The sequence below is a fragment of the Saccopteryx bilineata genome, chromosome 2, assembly GCF_036850765.1.
Source record: "Saccopteryx bilineata isolate mSacBil1 chromosome 2, mSacBil1_pri_phased_curated, whole genome shotgun sequence".
In the NCBI taxonomy this organism is placed as follows: Eukaryota; Metazoa; Chordata; class Mammalia; order Chiroptera; family Emballonuridae; genus Saccopteryx; species Saccopteryx bilineata.
In genome coordinates this window covers 355,503,591-355,523,150 of record NC_089491.1, presented here as the reverse complement: position 1 = coordinate 355,523,150, position 19,560 = coordinate 355,503,591, and the positions used below count along the sequence as shown (strand labels likewise).

General features: G+C 41.1%; 1 long non-coding RNA gene and 1 other non-coding gene across 2 annotated transcripts in view; both read left to right on the top strand.

Moving 5' to 3' along the window:
* The window catches only part of LOC136326649 (uncharacterized), a 48,627-nt gene that overhangs the window by 17,769 nt on the left and 11,298 nt on the right, over positions 1-19,560 (top strand). The window contains exon 2 of the long non-coding RNA XR_010729495.1: positions 15,633-15,804. This is a non-coding gene — a long non-coding RNA (uncharacterized lncRNA). The remainder of the gene's footprint in view (positions 1-15,632; positions 15,805-19,560) is intronic.
* TRNAL-GAG (transfer RNA leucine (anticodon GAG)) lies at positions 5,227-5,302 on the top strand. The gene has a single exon. It is a non-coding gene; the product is annotated as a tRNA-Leu (tRNA).

Genomic DNA, 19,560 nt, shown 5'->3' with positions numbered 1-19,560 from the left:
TTTGGAATGCAGGCTTTGTCAGCCACCCAGGAATCAGATGAAGCCTCCTGTAGGTCCCTGTCTAGAGCTTGGTCCAAGTCACTGTAAGCATTTGGCTCACAGTGAATATGTCTGGTGGTCTAGGCTGAGTCAGGCAAGGTAAATCTGCTCTCTTGAGCCAACCCCTGAGAAGTGACTTGTCATGTTGGTTATTGGTGAGGATGAAAGGGATTCTGTAGTCCTGCCCTCCAGCTTCTAGAACTCACGGAAGTGTTGGATCCTTACTGAGCACCCTGCCCCTTCTTACCTTCTAGGCCCACTCCTGCCTACATCCTCTGTGCTCAGGACTGGTGCCTGCCATATCCTGGACCCAGCTTCCTCCAGCTTGGGAATTCACCCTATCCTGTAAAATCCAAATAAAATGGTTCATATTCCTGTCCTCTGTAGTAACTGAATCTGGCCTTTTCACATACACCCTGAGGGGTCCCTTTGCCTGGAAAGAGAGTTTGTTTCATCCCTACTTCCAAAATCAGTCCAAACACCACCTGCTTCTCCACTGGTGAAACTTCTCTCCCCACTCCAGTGTTCTAGAATGTCACCCGGCGGTGGGGGTTAGGGGTAAACACTTAACAGTAACCCAAGCTACTGAATGTACTGAGTGAGTTAATGCTTTCTTAAACTTTTCTTTTAAATTTATTGATTTTAGAGAGAGACCTGTCCTAGAAGGTATGCCCAGATCAAGCCTAAAGATTCTGCTCAAGTTTTTATGGATTCATAGAATCATCTTCAATTGTAAATATACCTCTAGAACTGGTTGGTTTTTGTTGTTTAAAGAAAGTCTCTGAGTCTCACTTTTATATCCCACATATGAGTAAAATCATATAGTTTGTAGCTTTTTCTGACTGACTTATTTTGCTTAGTTTAATGTTCTCAAGGTCCATCTGTGTTGTTGCAAATGGTAGTATATCACCTTTCCTTATGGCTGAGTAGTATTCCATTGTATATAGGTACCACGTCTTCCTTTTTTTTCTTTTCTTTTTTTTTAGCTAGGAGAGAAAGTGATGGAGACACACAGGGATATACAGACAGAAAAGGAGAGAGATGAAAAGCATCAACTCATTGTTGTGACACCTTAGTTGTTCATTGATTGCTTTCTCCTATGTGCCTTGTCCAGAGGGCTTCAGCTGAGCCAGTGACCCCTTGCTCAAACCAGAGACCTTGGGCTCAAGCCAAAGACCTTGGGGTTATGTCTGTGATCTCACGTTCAAGCCAGTGACCCCTCACTCAAGCTAGAACAACCCAAACTTAAGCCGGCAACCTCGGGGCTTAGAACCTGGGTCCTCAGCATCCCAGGCTTACACTCTTATTCACTTCACCACTGCCTTGTCAGGCACATATTCTTTATCCAATCCTCTGTCAGAGGATACTTTGATTTTCTCCATGTCTTAGACATAGACAATAGTATGGTAGTTAGCAGAGGGAAGGGGTGGAAGGTAATGAGGGAGGGCCAAATATATGGTGACAGAAAATGGTTTGACTTTGGGTGATGGGCACATAGTGCAATATACAGATGATGTATTAGAGAGATGTACACCTGAAACCTATATGATACTATTAACCAATGTCACTGCATTCAATTCAATTTTCAAAAATCTGTACAGCACTGCATACATTTTCCTGAAGCTGGCTTTTCTCACTTAAGAGCTATATTTCTTGGAAACAAGTATTTCAGTATTTGTACATCTGACTCATTCTTTTAAACAGCTACATGATTTTCCACAGTATACTTGACCACTCCTCTGTTGATGAACATTCAGTTGTTTCCACTTTTTTGACATATGATGAATGCTACAAAGGGTACATTTTTACTTATATCCTTGTATACTTAAGTAGTATACTTAAGTAGTAGAGTATCTAGGGGTAGAGTTGATAAAATGGGTACAAAGGATAAAATACTACCAAAATAAAAAATAAGAGGAACTAAATAAAACAAACTAAAGAAAAAAAATCAACACAACTGAATGTCTTCACTTCTCAGACAGAGGAATATACCACACAAAACATTGACTGAGTTGTCATGGAAAGGGATAGGATTTTTAAAGGGGGTGCTCATAATATACACACACACACACACACACACACACACACTAATAAAAGTTGAAAGCTTATGTCCCTGGCTGGTTGGCTCAGTAGTAGAGTGTCAGCCTGGCATGTAGATGTACCGGGTTTGATTCCCAGTCAAGGCACACAGGAGATGTGCCCGTCTGCTTCTCCAGCCCTCCCCCTCTCACTTCTCTCTCCCTCCCTCCCTCTCTCTCTCTCTCTCTCTCTCTGTCTGCCTCCCTCTCTCTCTCTCCAGCAGCAATGGCTCAATTGGAGCTAGTTGGCCACAGGCGCTGAGGATGGCCCATGGTCTTCACCTCAGGCATTAAGAAGAGCTTGATTGCTGAGCAATGGAGCAACTCCCCAGATGGGCAGAGCATTGCCCCCTAGTGGGCTTGCCAGGTGGATCCCAGTCAGAGCACATACAGAAGTGTCTCTGTCTCTCCTCCTCTCACTGAATTAAAAAAAAAAAGTTGGTAGGTATAATGTGGAGAGGCTGGATTGATTACACAGATTTGCACACATTTGGTTGAAACTAGTCCTATTGTTTTTTAGTTGAGGGGGGTCTTAGGTCCACTAAGGATTAGGCATCTAATGCTACTTAATATTCATGGTTATTTAACATCTCTAGCTTGCTAGAAACAGTTGTGGCAAACACCCAGTGTTCAGTTTTACCATCTGGTAGGCAGGTGCTGCTAAAAGTTCTTTTGTGTGGGAGTGCTGGGTGAAAGTGTGTGTGGGTGGGGGAGAGACACAGTTTATTTGTGATATTATGGAGAACCGGTTCAGTTGACAGATGGAGGCAGAATGCAGATGGAATGCAGCATGCCTTTCAAGAAGGCATAGCTGGAGGTGGGTGACCAGTAGAGCCAGTGGAAGGGAGAGTGGAGATGCAGGAGAATGATGAAACATGATGTGGAGAAGACCCTAAGAGAGGAGGTGAAATCTGGAAAATGTGTTGAAGAACTGGCTTTAGAGTCCTGACTCTCAAGTGGGGCAACATCTTAGTTATTATAGTGGTCTGTGACCCTCTAAAGGGCCATGTACATAAACAGACATACTAATATATTAAAATTTTATGGAGCCAGGGTAAAGAGCAATTAGGAAAAATATGTCTAAAAGGCTTAGTAAGGGGGTAATAATGGGGGAAAAGGTAGAGAAACGTGGCTGTGGTGTGATTTCCCTACCAGTCAGTACTCACTGCTTGGTTGCTGACAGAAGAAAAATGAAAGACTGAATTCATCCAACACATTAAGGAGTGGAACAGAGACCTAGAGGCTCTGTCTGGCAGAAGATGACATGAGCCCCTCACTTGTTATCTCCCCAACTTTAGTGGTGGAGTAGGTACAGACACCAGGCTCCATTCTTATATGTTATCAGTTTGCATTTTAAGCAAATGTGGTGTCAAGATAAGCCTCTCAAACCACCCTGCCATGAGATTGGCATCTCTAAATGATAAATGCTATCACTAACCTAAAGGTGTTCCACCTAACAGACTTGAACTGAAGGTTTAAAAAGGTAGTAGCCAGGCTCTGGCCAGTGGCTCAGTGGATAGAGCATCAGCCTGGCATATGGAAGTCCCAGGTTCAATTCCTGGTCAGGGCACACAGGAGAAGCGACCACCTGGTTCTCCTTCTCTACTTCCCCCTCTTTTCTCCCTCTTCCCCTTCCCCAGCTAGTGGCTTGATTGGTTTGAACATGGCCCCCGGCGGTGAGGATAGCTCCATTGGAGCACATTCGCCTCAGATGCTAAAAATAGCTCAGTACTGGAGCATCGGCCCCAGATGGGGTTGCCAGGTGGACCCCAGGTTGGGGCATATGTGGGAGTCTGCCTCACTATCTTCCCCTCCTCTGATCTGAAAAAAAGAAAGAAAAGGTAGTAGCCAGAGCAGAAAATAGAGTGAGGCAAGTGAAGTACTTAACCTCAGGTGCAACATGTAAGGGGCCTCACATAAACCCAGTGATCAAGATAAATAATATTTAATGCAGTATTTTTAAAATAAAAATTAATGTAAAAATCCATGATAAAATATCAAAATTTTAAGCAGAGACAGGATTATTTGTAAGTGTTAATATTAGCCATCTATATTCTTAACATTTTTTTTTCAATCATTCTGGCCACCAGAAATTTCTCTCTAGCTGACTTGTCCCCCAGCACCCCCATGGTCAACTCACAGGTTCCTTGTTGTGGAAATACCTTACTTTATCTTCTTTCTGCTTATTCCCAGGCTGTCTCACCTCTCCCTTACCTCCGTCCTCTCCCCAACAATGGTATGCTGGAGGAATGTCACTATTATTCTTGTTTTATTATATGAAACAATTTACCTCTTGAAGGCTCATCTCCTTTCCTCTGCTCTGCCTCCTGGCTTTCCTAAACCAAAACCCATCTTCAGATGTTTTACAAACAGTAGGCCTTTTGCTACTTTAACAACATGAATAAATTATTTTTCAAAATTAATTATAAGGATTCACTGTCTTTTTTATTAGTAGAATAAAGAAAGCTGAGATTGACTTTCTTAAGATTCATGCATCTGCCATCCCCATCTCCAAAAACACCTGTCAATTGTTTAGCAATCAGGTGTGTGTGTGTGTGTGTGTGTGGAAAGAGAATGAATGTGTCTACTCTAATCTTAACATAACTCAGAGTAGATACTATTCTCTCTGTTTTATAAACGAGGGCACTAAAGCTCAAGGAGAGGAATGGATGGATGAGCCCAGAGTGTCACGGACTTGGTTCACGTTCTCATCACCCATTCTCTGACACTCAGTGTAACCTCATCACCATGATTAATCTACTCCCTACTCTTATTTAGCACCTCTTTACTCTTAAATCCCTGTGGGTCCGTTGTTATAAATGTTGCTACTGCTTTGACTAGGACTGCCCCTCGGATGTACAGGCCCTTCATCTACATAAACAACCTGATTAAAAATGTATTACATAATTCATGGGCCCAGACGACGGTTTATCAGTGAATATTTAGAATAAAGGTTAGTAAGGTAATACTTACATATTTGTTTAGTGTACAACCATTGCACATGGAGCCTGGCATGAGCATTTGCTCTGGGAGTCTTCTGAGGAGTGCTTAAGAGGTACTTACTTACTTAATTAATTTATATCTTGCATAGTTAAAAATGTCATTATCAGCCCTGGATGGTTAGCTCAGTGGTAGAGCGTCGGCCTGAGGTGTGGAAGTCTTGGGTTCAATTCCAGGCCAGGGCATACACAAGAAGCACCCATCTACTACTCTACACTTTTCCTCTCTTGTTTCTCTCTCTTCCCCTCCCTCAGCAAAGGCTCCATTGAAGCAAAGTTGGCCTGGGCACTGAGGATGGCTCCATGGCCCCCACCTCAGGCTCTAGAATGGTTCCAGTTGCAACAGAGCAACACCCCAGATGGGCAGAGCATCGCCCCCTAGTGGGCTTGCCTGGTGGATCCCGGTCCGATGGATGAGGGAGTCTGTCTCTCTGCCTCCCTGCTTTACACTTCAGAAGAATACAAAAAAAAATTTTTTTAATTATTCCACTCATACTTGATTGGTAGTTTACCTAGGAATAGAACCCTGGATAGAGAATAAACTTCCCTCAGAATTTTGAAGGTGTTCTTGTTAGTGAAGGTGTAGGCTAAGCTCCATAACAAAGAAACCCCAAAATACAGTGACTTAAACATCTGATTAGCAGTTCCTATATTATTTCTTCTAATTTCCAGCTCTTTTTCATTACTTTCTTGGAGATTTTCTTGACTTCTTCACCTCTTCTATTGAATTAAAATGTTTCTCCTACTGAATCCTTTCTGTCTTGTTCTTTGTTACTTTTAGAAAACACTTTGTTCTTGTTTCAGGGTTGTAAAACCTCTAATATTTCTGAACATGGTTATTACAGTTCAAAACCCTCTATTCCTGCATTCTTCCTGTTTCCCTGAGTCCCTTTCTCTTCTTAAATGTCTCACCAGACATTTGGCTTTCTCTTCATATTAAAGAGGGAGACACTACATTTCAGGAGTACAAATTGGCAGTTACTGAATAGTCATGGGGATGTAAAATATAGCTTGGGGAACATCGTCAATAATATTGTAATAACTATGTATGATATCAGACTTATCAGGGAGATCACTCTGTAAGTTATATACATCTTCATTATATGCAGCTTAAGTGTCTGTTTGTCGCCGATAGCTTATTGGTTGCTTGCATAACTGTACTAGCCAATGGGGTGAAGTTGCCACGGCATTCAAATAGTCCCGCCTTCTGGCATGCCACCTCACAAATTGAGGTTAAAGATTGGAGCAATTATTATGCTGTTAAGAAATCTTAACACCAGAAGGGGTCTTTGCAATGGTACAAGACTAGAGGTTCTCCAATTGAAAAATAATGTCATAATAGCTAAGTCTTTGACTGGCTCCTCTTAGAAAAGGTAAAATACATGTCATTCCAAGAATTGATTTGACTCCATCTCAAAGAGGGTTGCCGTTTCAATTGAGACGTAGACAATTTCCTGTAAAACTTGCCTTTGCTATGACCATCAATAAGTCTCAGGGCCAAACGCTTAAGTGTGTTGGTATTTTTTTTACCTGAGCCTGCATTTGGACATGGTCAGCTTTATGTTGCCTGTTCAAGAGTTCGTGAAAGAACGGACGTAAAATTAAAAATAATTGATGGTCCTCTGCAAGGCGAGCTTAAAAATGATGGAAAGATCTACACAAGAAATGTTGTGTACAAAGAGATCTTTGACATGTGAATTAACATTTTATTATTTAAATCACCTTTATTTATTGAGCTAGTGGTGGCTCTTAAGAAATGTACCACCAGTGGTTTCCTTCACTGCACTCTAAACAATTAAGCAAGTAGAAGGGGGAAACCCCGTGGGGCAGTAAGCAAAGGGGCGTCCTCGCCGCCTGCCCTGGGTAATTCAGTTTGAATTAGTAGACACCTTTGCACAAATCATTTTAATTACAATTTATAATATCTAGAACAGCGGTCATTTGTATGACTGCCGGGCTTTCTAGTGTCCCCATATTCCCTGTGGATGACTTCCATGTGGCCACCACTCCTCAGAGCACTGGTCTTGTTTCCTTCTGAGGGAGAGAGATATATTCCTCTCTCTATATTCCTGTTGATGTTCTAGGCCACGATTTTCTTTTTTAATCTAATCTAGCATGATTGCTATAGTTAGCAAATTCTCTATTCTACCAAGCATTCAATTTTTAGTTTTGGAGAAGTTATTTGTTTATATTTCCTATTGTTTTTATGACTGGAGTTTGGTGTAAGAGGGTCTACTCCAATATCAATCAGTCTGCCATCTTATAATCAGTATTGATATTTATTCTACACTAAATTCTCTTGCATTGGTGACTGAAAGGATATTCTTAAAGTCTTGTCATTCTCAAGCTATGAATCAAGCGAAAAGGAATTAAACCTGCTTCACCAGTTTGTTACAAAATTAGGTTACATTCCTTTCAATATTTAAATTAAAGTATTCTGTACCTCCACCCTGCCTATTAGGATATGTTCTTATTCCTTCTCCAGGATCCTTCCTCCATGATGATAGTTTTGAGAGTTAACAGTTCTATAGCCAGACATTCTTTTAAGTGCTTTTAACATACAGTAACTTACAATAACTCCAGACTCCTCGGGGAAGCTTATTATGTTTAATGGGTTAGTATTATCTTGAGGAGAACAAAATCTAAAAACCTGCTCATTCTTCCAGTGATTCATATTTTCTTCTTCTCCTACTTTTGTTTCTCTTACTCACATGTGACCTTGCTGGTGAATCTCAGACTGCCTAATTATTTCTCCCCTTGTCTCCTGATGAATTCTTCAGTGAAAACTGACCAAAGAGAGTATTACATCATCTTGGACAGTGACTGGTTAGGAGATGGACACATGGCCCAGAATGGCCAAAGAGACTGATGGAGATAGAGAGAATGGAGTTTTGCATTTCCATCCTGGTTGCCAAGCTTGCCGCCTTTATAGGCACACCTCATTTTATTGTACTTCAGTTTATTGTGTTTCACAGATGTTGCATTTTGTACACATTGAAAGCACAACTCTCCACAAGCAAGGAGATTATGACTGTCTTTATTGCAATGCTTACTTTGTTGTGGTGGTCTGGAACCGAACCTGCAATATCTCTGAGGTATGCCTGTGTAAACTTGTTGACTCTAGTGTTCACGCTCAGAGAAGAGTTATCAGAGAACAAGGCCAACATAGAAGAAAGCAAAGCTATGTTTTGGAGGGAGAGAGAGGGACTGAATCGTAATAGTATTGAGTATTGTTTGAACCCCTTGGTCCAGCCATACTTGAGGTTACATAACTTCTGACTTTTAAAATTATACAAACTAATAAATGTCTTTTCTTTCTAAATAATGACTTTAAATTTACTTTCTGTTAACATGTGAACAATGAACCATGAATAATACAAGGGATGATGTAGTCACACAATCTTTATTTTTTTGTAGTTTTCTGAAGTGAGAAGCCAGGAGGCAGGGAGACAGACTCCCGCATGCACCCGACCAGGATCCACCCGGCTGGTATCCACCCAGCATGCCCACTAGGGGGCAATACTCTGCCCATCTGGGCCATTGCTCTGTTGCAACCGGAACCATTCTAGAGCCTGAGGCGATTGCCATGGAGCCATCCTCAGCTCTCAGGCCAACAGTGCTCCAATGGAGTCTTTGCTGCGGGAGGGGAAAAGAGAGATAGAGAGAAAGGAGAGAGGGAAGGGTGGAGAAGCAGATGACCCCTTCTCCTGTGTGCCCTGGCCAGGAATTGAACCTGGGACTTCCACAGGCCAGGCTGACACTCTACCACTGAGCCAAGTGGCCAGGGCCGTCGCACAGTCTTTAGGCTGCAGCACCTGGGCACCTATTGTCTGGGTCGAAGAGTTAATGACTTAAAACAATGTGCCAACCTGTAAGCAACAGTCTTCCCAGGCAGCTCAGGATCTGTGTAAGTTTGCAATTGGAGCAAATTTCTCACTGACTTCCTAGGGTCCTTCTCCAGATGGTACCCTACCTTTAATTACTGGAAACTTCTCGCAGGGTTAGGAACTTGGCATCTACTGGCTTCTTTCGTATTTCTAGAACCTCTCTGAGTCAGCCAGTTTAAAAAGAATTGCATTTGGGTATGGGAAGATTGCCCCGTGATTAGCCATATATATATATATATTTTTTTTTTTAATTTTATTTTATTGATTTTGAGGGAGAGGAGAGAGAGAGAGAGAAAGGTGGGGGGAGGAGCAGGAAGAAACAACTCGTAGTTGCTTCTCGTCTGTGCCTTGACCAGGCAAGTGGGTGGCAACCCAGGCGTTCCAGGTCCACGCCTTGTCCACTGCGCTTGTCCTCTGTGCCACCACAGGCCAGGCTGGCCTTACAGTTTCACTTTGACTCTCTGTTTTTCTTTTCTCCCCTTACATAGCTGGAAATAGAATTTCTCTGGTTTTTATTTATTTATTTTTTTCTGGAGAAATGTTTATTTTGAGGTCAAAGTTTTGTCTTGGTGCCTCTCTGTGTAGCTTAGATGGGTGGCAAGAAGACCGTTCTGTCCACCCGTTCTCCTAGAGGAGGTACTTTAAAGTAAGTCGCCTTGATTTGGCTTCTCCTATTCAATTTGTATCTGTTCACAGATAATACCCCAAATCTTTTCATCACGAGACAGAGATTACCTTTCCACTGGCTAACTAGCGTATGTCAATTTTTTCATAATTCTTATCTTTTCCATAGTTCCTGGCATCTGGAAGTGATTTTATAAACAGTAGCAATAGTCAACCAACATGTTTTGGGGGCTTTGTTTCGGGTGCAGTTGTCTAAGGCTCCCTTCCACAACCCACTCTAAAGCATTAGTTATTCATCTGTGAGCAGTTGTGGTTTCTACCTAACATCAAAATGTAAAGTTGCTGGCATCATTAAGGTTTCACTGAAGCATTGTCCCAGAAATGTCACAATTCCTGCTCAGGCCACAGTGCCGCCAACATTCAAACAAAGATTTAGTGATTTATTTTACAAAGGAATAGGTTATTAAAAACTTAAAATTTCAGAAGAGTTTTAGATTTTCACTGAAGCTGTGAAGATAGTACAGAGAATTTGTCACCAATATTTTGGAATTTGTTTGAAAGCTCTTAAGTTGCAGTTTCCTCTGGTGTTACATGGTGGTGACCCTGTCTTTTGTCTGCTGGCTAAGTAGAATCTTTCAGGTGGTAGCTGGATCTCAGGCTCTTGTAATCTGAGTGGATTATATCAAGAAACCCTTATGCTGAAAAGTCATTTCCCCCTCATTATATTTGTGCAGCTGTGGTCACTTTCTGATTTCTGGTGGCATGTGCTTCTGCCGGTCAGGGAAGTAATTGCAACACAAATAGGCCTTGATGGTTCCACTTAGCAGTCTTTGAGGATATTATGAGGGTGTACACTTTATGTCTTATTACTTTGAAGTGTATGTAAAAATTGTGAATGTTAGCAAGGCTTTAGTGTGTATTGAGTATTGCAAGTAGACTTGACTTTTGCAGCTATCTTAGACCCAGATGGCCAAGTAAGCCATATTTTATAACAAAAATGTACAATGAAATATTTTACTGTATATGAAAACATTTTGTTCTTTTCTTATTCATAAAATATTATTTGATGATTTTTTTTGTTTTATTAGGAACTGATTTTAAATCAACTTTAGTGAGGTATAGTTTATGTACAATAAAATATATTCATTTTAAATGTACATTCCCATGATTTTTGACATATTTATATCATTATATTTATGATCACATGAATGCATGTGGAATGCTAGAATGTTATGTAAATTAAATCATACAGCATGTGACCTTTTGAGATTGGCTCCCCCACCCCACCCCACTCCCCACTCAGCATAGTGCTCTTGCTTATACTTGGATCATGTTTTTATTTTATTTTATTTTATTTTATTTTTTATTTTTATTTTTTATTTTTTTCCTGAAGTTGGAAACGGGGAGGCAATCAGACAGACTCCCGCATGCGCCCGACCGGGATCCACCCGGCATGCCCACCAAGGGGCGATGCTCTGCCCATCTGGGGCGTTGCTCTGTTGCGACCAGAGCCATTCTAGCACCTGAGGCAGAGGCCATGGAGCCATCCTCAGTGCCTGGGCCAGCTTTTGCTCCAATGGAGCCTCGACTGCGGGAGGGGAAGAGAGAGACAGAGAGGAAAGAGAGGGGGAGGGGTGGAGAAGTAGATGGGCGCCTCTCTTGTGTGCTCTGGCCGGGAATCGAACCTGGGACTCCTGCACGCCAGGCCGACGCTCTACCACTGAGTCAACCGGCCAAGGCCGTGGGTCATGTTTTTAAATCCACTCTGCCAGTCCATTTGGCCTCCTCCACCTGGTGGGGGAGGAGAGTAGCACCTTGTTATTGCTGGGTGGGATGGAAGCCTAGGACCCGGTGTGGTCTTCCCTCACATTTTGGGAGGGAGACCTCAGCAACACCAAGTGAGGATGAAAGTCTCAGATATCCAGCCAGATTTCTGGAGGGTGATGTCAGAGGTACCTTGTTGCAGCCAGCCAAGAGTGGAAGTATAGGAAGACGTGTAGCCATCTCATCTTTAGTTCCTCCCCCACCCACACTATTTTCTTCTGCCTAGTCCTATTTCATTCTGTAGAAATACCACAATTTGTTTATCCACTTATCTGTTGATGCACATTTGGATTGTTTCCTATTTTTGACTTTATGAATAATGTTGCTTTGAACATCATTCACTACTTTTATGAACACAGATCATCAAGTTTTTGTGTGGACTAGTGTTGTCATTTCTCTTGAACAAACACTTAGAGGTGGAATTGGTGAGTCACATGGTAATTATGCCTTTAACTTTACAAGAAACTGTCAAACTGTTTTCCAAAGTAGTTGTACCATTTTACTTTCCAATCAGCAATGTTTCAGTTCTCCTCCATCTTCACCAACATTTGGTATCAATCTTTTAAGTTTTAGTCATCCTCATTTTAATTTTCATTTAAACTAGTGACTGGTGACTGATGATGTTGAACATCTTTTCATGTGCTTGTTTGCCATTTATAGATCTTCTTTGTAATGTATCTATAAAAATACTTGGCCTATTTTGTTTTATTGGGCTCTTTGTCTTTTTATTATAGAGTTGTAAAAGTTCTTTATACATTCTGGATACACTTTTTTTTATTTTGATGCTATATGTTTTATATATATTTTCTCCCAGTCTCTGGGTTGTCTTTTCAGTGTCTTTGAAGTGTCTTTTAATGAGAACTGTTGTAACCTCTCAGGGGCCTCACCGCCCCGAGTCTGGCCTCTCAGTTTTTCCATTTCCTGTGTAACCAATTTCCTTTATTTGGTTTGAAAAACTCAGGTTGGTGCCTGTTTTCCTGACTGATCCTGACTAGTACAAGTGGGATGTTCGTCATCCTTGGTCTAATCTGAGTGATTTTTGGAAGAAGGTTATGTGGTATAGACTAAGACAGCATTAACCACAGGGGCTGTAATAGGGTAAATCCCATTTAAAGGGGGAGTAAGCACTGTAGGCTTCCCTGGTTACACAGAAAGGAAATGGACAAAAGGTAACATCTCTGCATGGTAGAATTTTGGGTGATTTTTATATTATTTTTTTTCTTCTTTTATGTTTATCCAAATTACCTGCATTTTCTATAATGGACATGGATTGTTTTGGCATAAAGAAAAAATTGCTAGCATGCCATATTCGTTAAGCCAATGAAAGAATGTTGAACATGGCCCTGGCTGGTTCCCTCAGTGATAGAGCCTCGGCCAACCATGTGGATGTCCCAGGTTTGATTCCTGCTCAAGGCACACAGGAGAGGCGACCATCTGCTTCTCTACACCTTTACCTCCCCTTCTCTCTTTCTCTTTCTCTTTCTCTCTCCCTCTCTCTTCCCCTCCCGCAACCATGGCTCGATTGGTTCTAGCACATTAACCCTGAACTCTGAGGGGGCTCCATGGAGCCTCTGCCTTGGACACTAAAAATAGCTTGGTTGTGAGCATGGCCCAGATGGGCAGAGCATCAGCCCTAGATGGGGAATGCCAGGTGGATCCTGGTTGGGGTGCATGCAAGAGTCTCTCTCTCTTTTCCCCTCCTCTCACTCAGAAAAGAAGGGGGGGGGGAGAATGGTGAACAGCCTGACTAGGCACTGGCGCAGTGGATAGAGCATCGGATTTGGATGCAGAGGACCCAGGTTCGAAACCCCGAGGTTGCCGGTTTGAGCGTGGACTCATCTCCTTTGAACAAGGCTCACCAGCTTGAGTCCAAGGTCACTGGCTTGAGCAAGAGGTCGCATGGTCTGTTGTAGCCCACCCCCCCTGTCCCCAGTCAAGGCACATATGAGAAAGCAATCAATGAACAACTAAGGTGCTGCAACAAAGAATTGATGCTTCCCATCTCTCTCCATTCCTGTCTGTCTGTCCCTCTCTGTCCCTCTCTCTGTCTCTCTCTGTCTCAGTCACACACACACAAAAAGAATGTTGAAATGTTGTGCACAGCAAGATATGCATGGAAGAGGCTGACCCCATAAAACTACTATGGCTTCCAAAAATTTTTCAGCTTTATTGAGGTATAATTACAAAATTGTAATATGGTTAAAGTGTATACCATGATGATTTGCTATGTTTCCATTGTGAAAGGATTCCCTTCATTGAGTTAACACACCTATCACCTCACATAGTTACCTTTTATTTTTTGGTGGGAACACTTAAATTTTACTCTCTTAACAAATTTTAATTATACAGTGCAGTATGATCAACCACAGCAACCATGCTATATATTAGCTCCTTAGACCGTAGTCATCTTAGAACTGAAAATGTGTGCCCTTTCTTACCAACCTCTTCCCATTTGTCCCAATCCCCAGCCCCAGGCAATCACCATTCCATTCTCTGATTCTAAGAGCTCGACTTAAAAAAATGTTTTAGACTCCACATATACAAGTGACACTATGCAGTGTTTGTCTTTGGCTCTCCAGATCTTTAAATTGATGGTATTAATATTGCATCGGGAAATTTTCCATGTTGCTGATATGTTTTCTCAATAAACTTTTACTGTGGCATAATACTATATTTATGGAGACTTTGCACAGATAGCATAAGGGAACTCTTATACTGGCCTCACCCATTGTGTCTTTTCCAATGTTATTAGCTTACATTACTGTAGTTCATTGGTCAAAATTAAGAAACCGCCACCGGTACATTACTATTAACTAAACTATGAAATTTATTTGGATTTTACCAGTTTTCCTATTAATGTAAATTGTAAACTTCAGGGTCCAACCTAGGACACCACATTATATTTACTTTATGTCTCCTTTGTCTCTGTGACAGTTTCTCAGTTATTCCTTATTTTTATAACTTTGACAGGTTGAGACAGTACTTGTCAAGTATTTTGTAGAATTTCCCTCAAATTGAGTTTGTCTGATGCTTTTCTCAGGATTAGATATGGTGTTATGTGTTTTTGAAGAGATACCCCAGAGATGCCACACCCTTCTTATCATTCCAGGGTGTGTGTGATAGTGACGTGATATTACTGATGGTATGAATCTTAGTCACTTGGTTAAGGCAGAGTTGGTCAGGTTTATCCACTGTTGAGTTACTCTTTTCCCCTTTACCTACTCTATTCTTTGAAACTGAGTCACTAAATCCAGCCCACAGTCAAAAGAAGTGGGGAAAACCATGGCCCTCTTTCCAGAGCAGGGAGTATCTTCATATACTATTTGAAATTCTGTTTCTTCTCCCCATTTATTATTTGTGGAATCATTCCTTTATACCAGCGAATATACTTACTTTGTACTATCGGTTATAATTTAATATGACATTATTTATCTTGTTGCCCAAATTATTCCAGCTTTGACCATTGGTGGCTCTTTCAGAGTGGCTCTATTGTCCCCTTACCATGTTCCCACTCTTTTATCTGTTCTGGCATTATAAGATGTTCCAGACTCCTATTGTATTTTCTCTGCCCCAGAGTTGAGTCAGAGCCTCCGAGTCAGCCAATTTCTCAAAGAGCCCCAGTTTATTGGATTGAGAGATGGTATTTAGAACTCAAGACTTGGGTGTTGGGAGTAGCTTCATGGTTTTCATAACTATGGATTTCACAACTATGGATTTCACTTATTTCATTTACTAGATTGCACCAATTAATGTGGCTACTCTGAGTTTTACAGTTAGTAGTAATAATGTTAAAGAATTATTTTAAAGTTTTCTCCTTCTGTTGAATTCTTTCTGAAGAGCAAATTTCTAGGAGAATTAATGGGGAAAAGGTGATGGATATTTTTGTTTCTAAACACTTGGAGGCAAATTATTATACATAAGATAGTACTATTACATATTGTCTCCAAGAACTTATAAATGCACTAGTTTCACTTCACCTTTTAGAATAAATAGAAAAGTATAAAATAAAAAATCATCTTTCTGTTCTCTTCTTTCCAGTTCCCACACAGCTGCTTCCTGGAGACCATGGTATTAGTTTGCTATATACCCTTTTAGAGTTTCTGAATGAACAAACCAGCAAAAGAAATGCATGCGGAAGGGAGCATACTAAAACACACTGTTTTTGTTTTTGTTGTTTTTAGGTGAGAGAAGGGGAGATAGAGAGACAGGCTCCCACATGCGACATCTGGGACTGATGCTTAGGACACAGCTATCCTCAGCACCTGAGGCCAATGTGCTTGGACCAGTGGAGCTTTCCTCAGTACCCAGATCCTCGCTCAAACCAACTGAGCCACTGGCTGTGGGAGAGGAAGGGTAAGAGAAGGGGTGAGGGAGGGGGAGAGAAGCAGATGGTCACTTCTGCGTGCCCTGACTGGGAATTGAACCCTGGACTTCCGCACTTGGGGCCGATGCTCTATCCACTGAGCCACTGGCCAGGGCAAAAACACATTGTTCTTAATCTTGCCTTTTTTATTTGTATTTTGGAACTCTTTCTATATTAACACAGAGAATTGCCTTATTCCTTTTACAGATGCAAAATATTTCATTGTATAAAGTTACTGTATTTATTTACTTATTTATGTATGTATATATGTAATAAAATTTATTGGGGTGACATTGCTTAATAAGATTGAATAGGTTACATGTGTATATTTCTTTTTATTCAAGTGTACATTTTTATGATACAGGATCTGTATATTGCATTGTGTGCCCACCATCCAAAGTCAAATCATCTTTCATCGCCATATATTTGACCCCCTTTACTCTTTACTACCCCCCACACACTTCCCTTCCCTCTGGTAGCCTCCATACTGTTTACTGTGTCTATGAGTTTTCTAGGTTGTTCATTTGTTGTTTTCAGTTTTATATCCCACATATGAGCAAAATCATACAGTTCTAAAGTTTTCTGTCTGACATATTTCACTTAGCATGATATTCTCAAGGTCGATCTGTGTTTTTGAAAATGGCAGTATTTTATCTTTTCTTATGACTGAGTAGTAATCCATTGTATGTACATCTTCTTTATCCAATCTTCTATAGAAGGGCACTTTGTTTTTTCCATGTCTTAGCCCCCATGAATAATGTTACAGTGAATATAGGAGTGCATATATCTTGGCAAATAAATGTTTTCAAGTTTTTCAGGTAGATACCCAGAAGAGTGGTTGCTGGGTCTTATGGTAACTCTATTCTTAGTCTTTTGAGGACTCTCTGTATTGTTTTCCGCAGTTGCTGTACCAGTTTACATTCCCACCAGCAGTGAATGAGGGTTCCTTTTAGCCAGTCATCTACTAATGGACATTTAGATTTCCCCAGTCTTTTACTAAAGCAAACACTGAGGCAATGATTAACCTTCTACTCACATTACTTTGCCTTTGTGCAAGAATATTTGAATAATGATTTCTCAGATATATGTATTACTCCTGGATCAAAGGGTATATACATCTGTAATCTTGTTGGATATTACCGTATTGCCCTGGATGGGAGTTTTATCCAATTTATAACCTCTAGCAACATATAGACTGTGATTATCCTATTATTCTGTTATATATAGAGAAGCATGTTATTAAACACATGAGTTAATGTGTCTAAAACACTTAGAACAGTGAATGAAGCTTAGCAAGAGAGTAATTACTTTTGTTATTGTTGTTATTATTAGATTTTTGCCAATCTGATTGGTGAAAATGGTACCTTATTATCCCTTCAGTTGCTTTTGTCTTATTATGAATGAGGTTGAATCTCTTTTCATGTTTAAAACCCATTTGTAGTCCCTTTCTGTGACCTTGCTTTGCATGTCTTCTGCCATTTGTTGATGATCTTTTTTTTTTTTTTTTTTTGTATTTTTCTGAAGCTGGAAATGGGGAAAGACAGTCAGACAGACTCCCGCATGCGCCCGACCGGGATCCACCTGGCACGCCCACCAAGGGGCAACGCTCTGCCCGCCAGGGGGCGATGCTCTGCCCCTCCGGGGCGTTGCTCTGTTGCGACCAGAGCCACTCTAGTGCCTGGGGCAGAGGCCAAGGAGCCATCCCCAGCACCCGGGCCATCTTTGCTCCAATGGAGCCTCGCTGCGGGAGGGGAAGAGAGAGACAGAGAGGAAGGAGAGGGGGAGGGGTGGAGAAGCAGCTGGGCGCTTCTCCTGTGTGCCCTGGCTGGGAATCGAACCCGGGACTTCTGCACGCTAGGCTGACGCTCTACCACTGAGCCAACTGGCCAGGGCTGTTGATGATATTTTTTATCCCTTCATTCATAAGCACTCTTTAAATACTAGGGAGATTAGCCCTTGTGGTAAGAATGGGAAATGTTTATTCCCAGTTAGTCATTTGTCTCATCAATCTTTGTTTTTATGGATGCTGGAATTTGAGTCATGGTTAGAAAAGCTGTCATGGTTTCATTTTTACATTTAACTACTTTATTCTTTTGGAATATATCCTGAAAGATGGCATGAGGTTTGAAATGTTTTAAAATTTTGTTAATTTAACACCTGTAAATTAGAACCTTGGTAATATTTGTTTCTTCATTGATTTGATTCTTGGTGAGGTAGAACTTTGTTCTTTGCATTTTTTTCTGATTATATTTCACCTTAGGTCTGTACCTACTTTTTTATACATTAATGTTTAGAATCTCAATAATTTTCTTGCCAACCTGCAAGTATTCTTTATGTACATTTATTGAAAATATTTTCCTAGCCTATTTTTGTTGTTTTGTATTTATTATGTTCCATGAAATTTTAGCTTTTTTTTTTTTTGGTATTTATCTGAAGTGAGAAGCGGGGAGGCAGAGAGACTCCTGCATGCACCTGACTGGGATCCACCTGGCATGCCCACTAGGGGGCTGTGCTCTGCCCATCTGGGCCATTGTTCCATTGCAACTGGAGCCAGTCTAGTGCCTGAGACGGAGGCCATGGAGCCATCATTAGTTTCTGGACCAACTTTGTTCCAATAGATCCTCGGGTGTGAGAGGAGAAGAGAGAGACAGAGAGAAAGGAGAGAGAGAGAGGGTTGGGTGAAGAAGTAGATATGCATTCTCCTGTGTGCTCTGGCTTGGAATTGAACCCGAGACTTCCACACACTGGGCTGATGCTCTACCACTGAGCCAACCGGCCAGGGCTGAAGTTTTAGCTTTTTATACATTAAATATTTACCTCTATACCTCATTTAGATAGTCATTATTGCTATGTCTTCATGTCTTATAGAATCAAAAACTAAAATGGAGTCATTTAAGTCAGTCAGTGCAGAAGACAGTCAATGCAGGCACATAAAAGAAACTTAACCTAAACTTACAGAAATATACTCTTCTCAGAAATCAGCTGAGGATACCACCAGTCCTCAATCGCCACTTCTGATCATGTCATCTCTGTATTTCTTGTACCCCTGATCCAGCTGATGCAAATAAAGAAGACCACTAGGCAACCAATCAGCTGAAAAACTGAATAACTTCCCTATTTATCCCATAAAAACCCCTTAGTCTGTGAGCAACCCAGAACTCATTGCTTCTGTAGCCTCAGGTTTTCTGACTTGCAGGTGGAAACCCTCACAACAAACTCATCTTTCTGCTTTGTCTTATTCAATGTGCAGAGTTTGGTTTTTGACAGTTTCACCTGCTGTTAATTGCAGCCAGTAAAATGTTTATTTTAGATATTGTATTTACCATCTCTGGAAGTTCCATTTGGTAATTATTTCTTTTATTTCTCTTCTTATTATCTTATAATTTTTGAAATAGCTGTTCTAAAGCACTTGTCTGCCCATTTCATTATCTCTGTTTCTACTGACCATATATATTCTTTGGGTTATGGGTCACACTTTTCCACTTCTTTGCACTGTTAGTAATTTTTATTAGATGCCAGTTATTGTGAATTTTATATTGCCGAGTAAGATTTTGTTGTGTCCCATTAAGTGGGACTTTATTTGGCCCTGACCAGTTGGCTCAGTGAATTGAGCATCAGCCCAGGGGACGTCTTGGGCTTGATCTCCAGTCAGGGCACACATGAGAAGTGACCATCTGCTTCTCTTCTCCTTCCTTTCCCTTTTTCTCCCTCATCTCTTCCCTCAGCAAGCGGCTCTATTGGTTCAA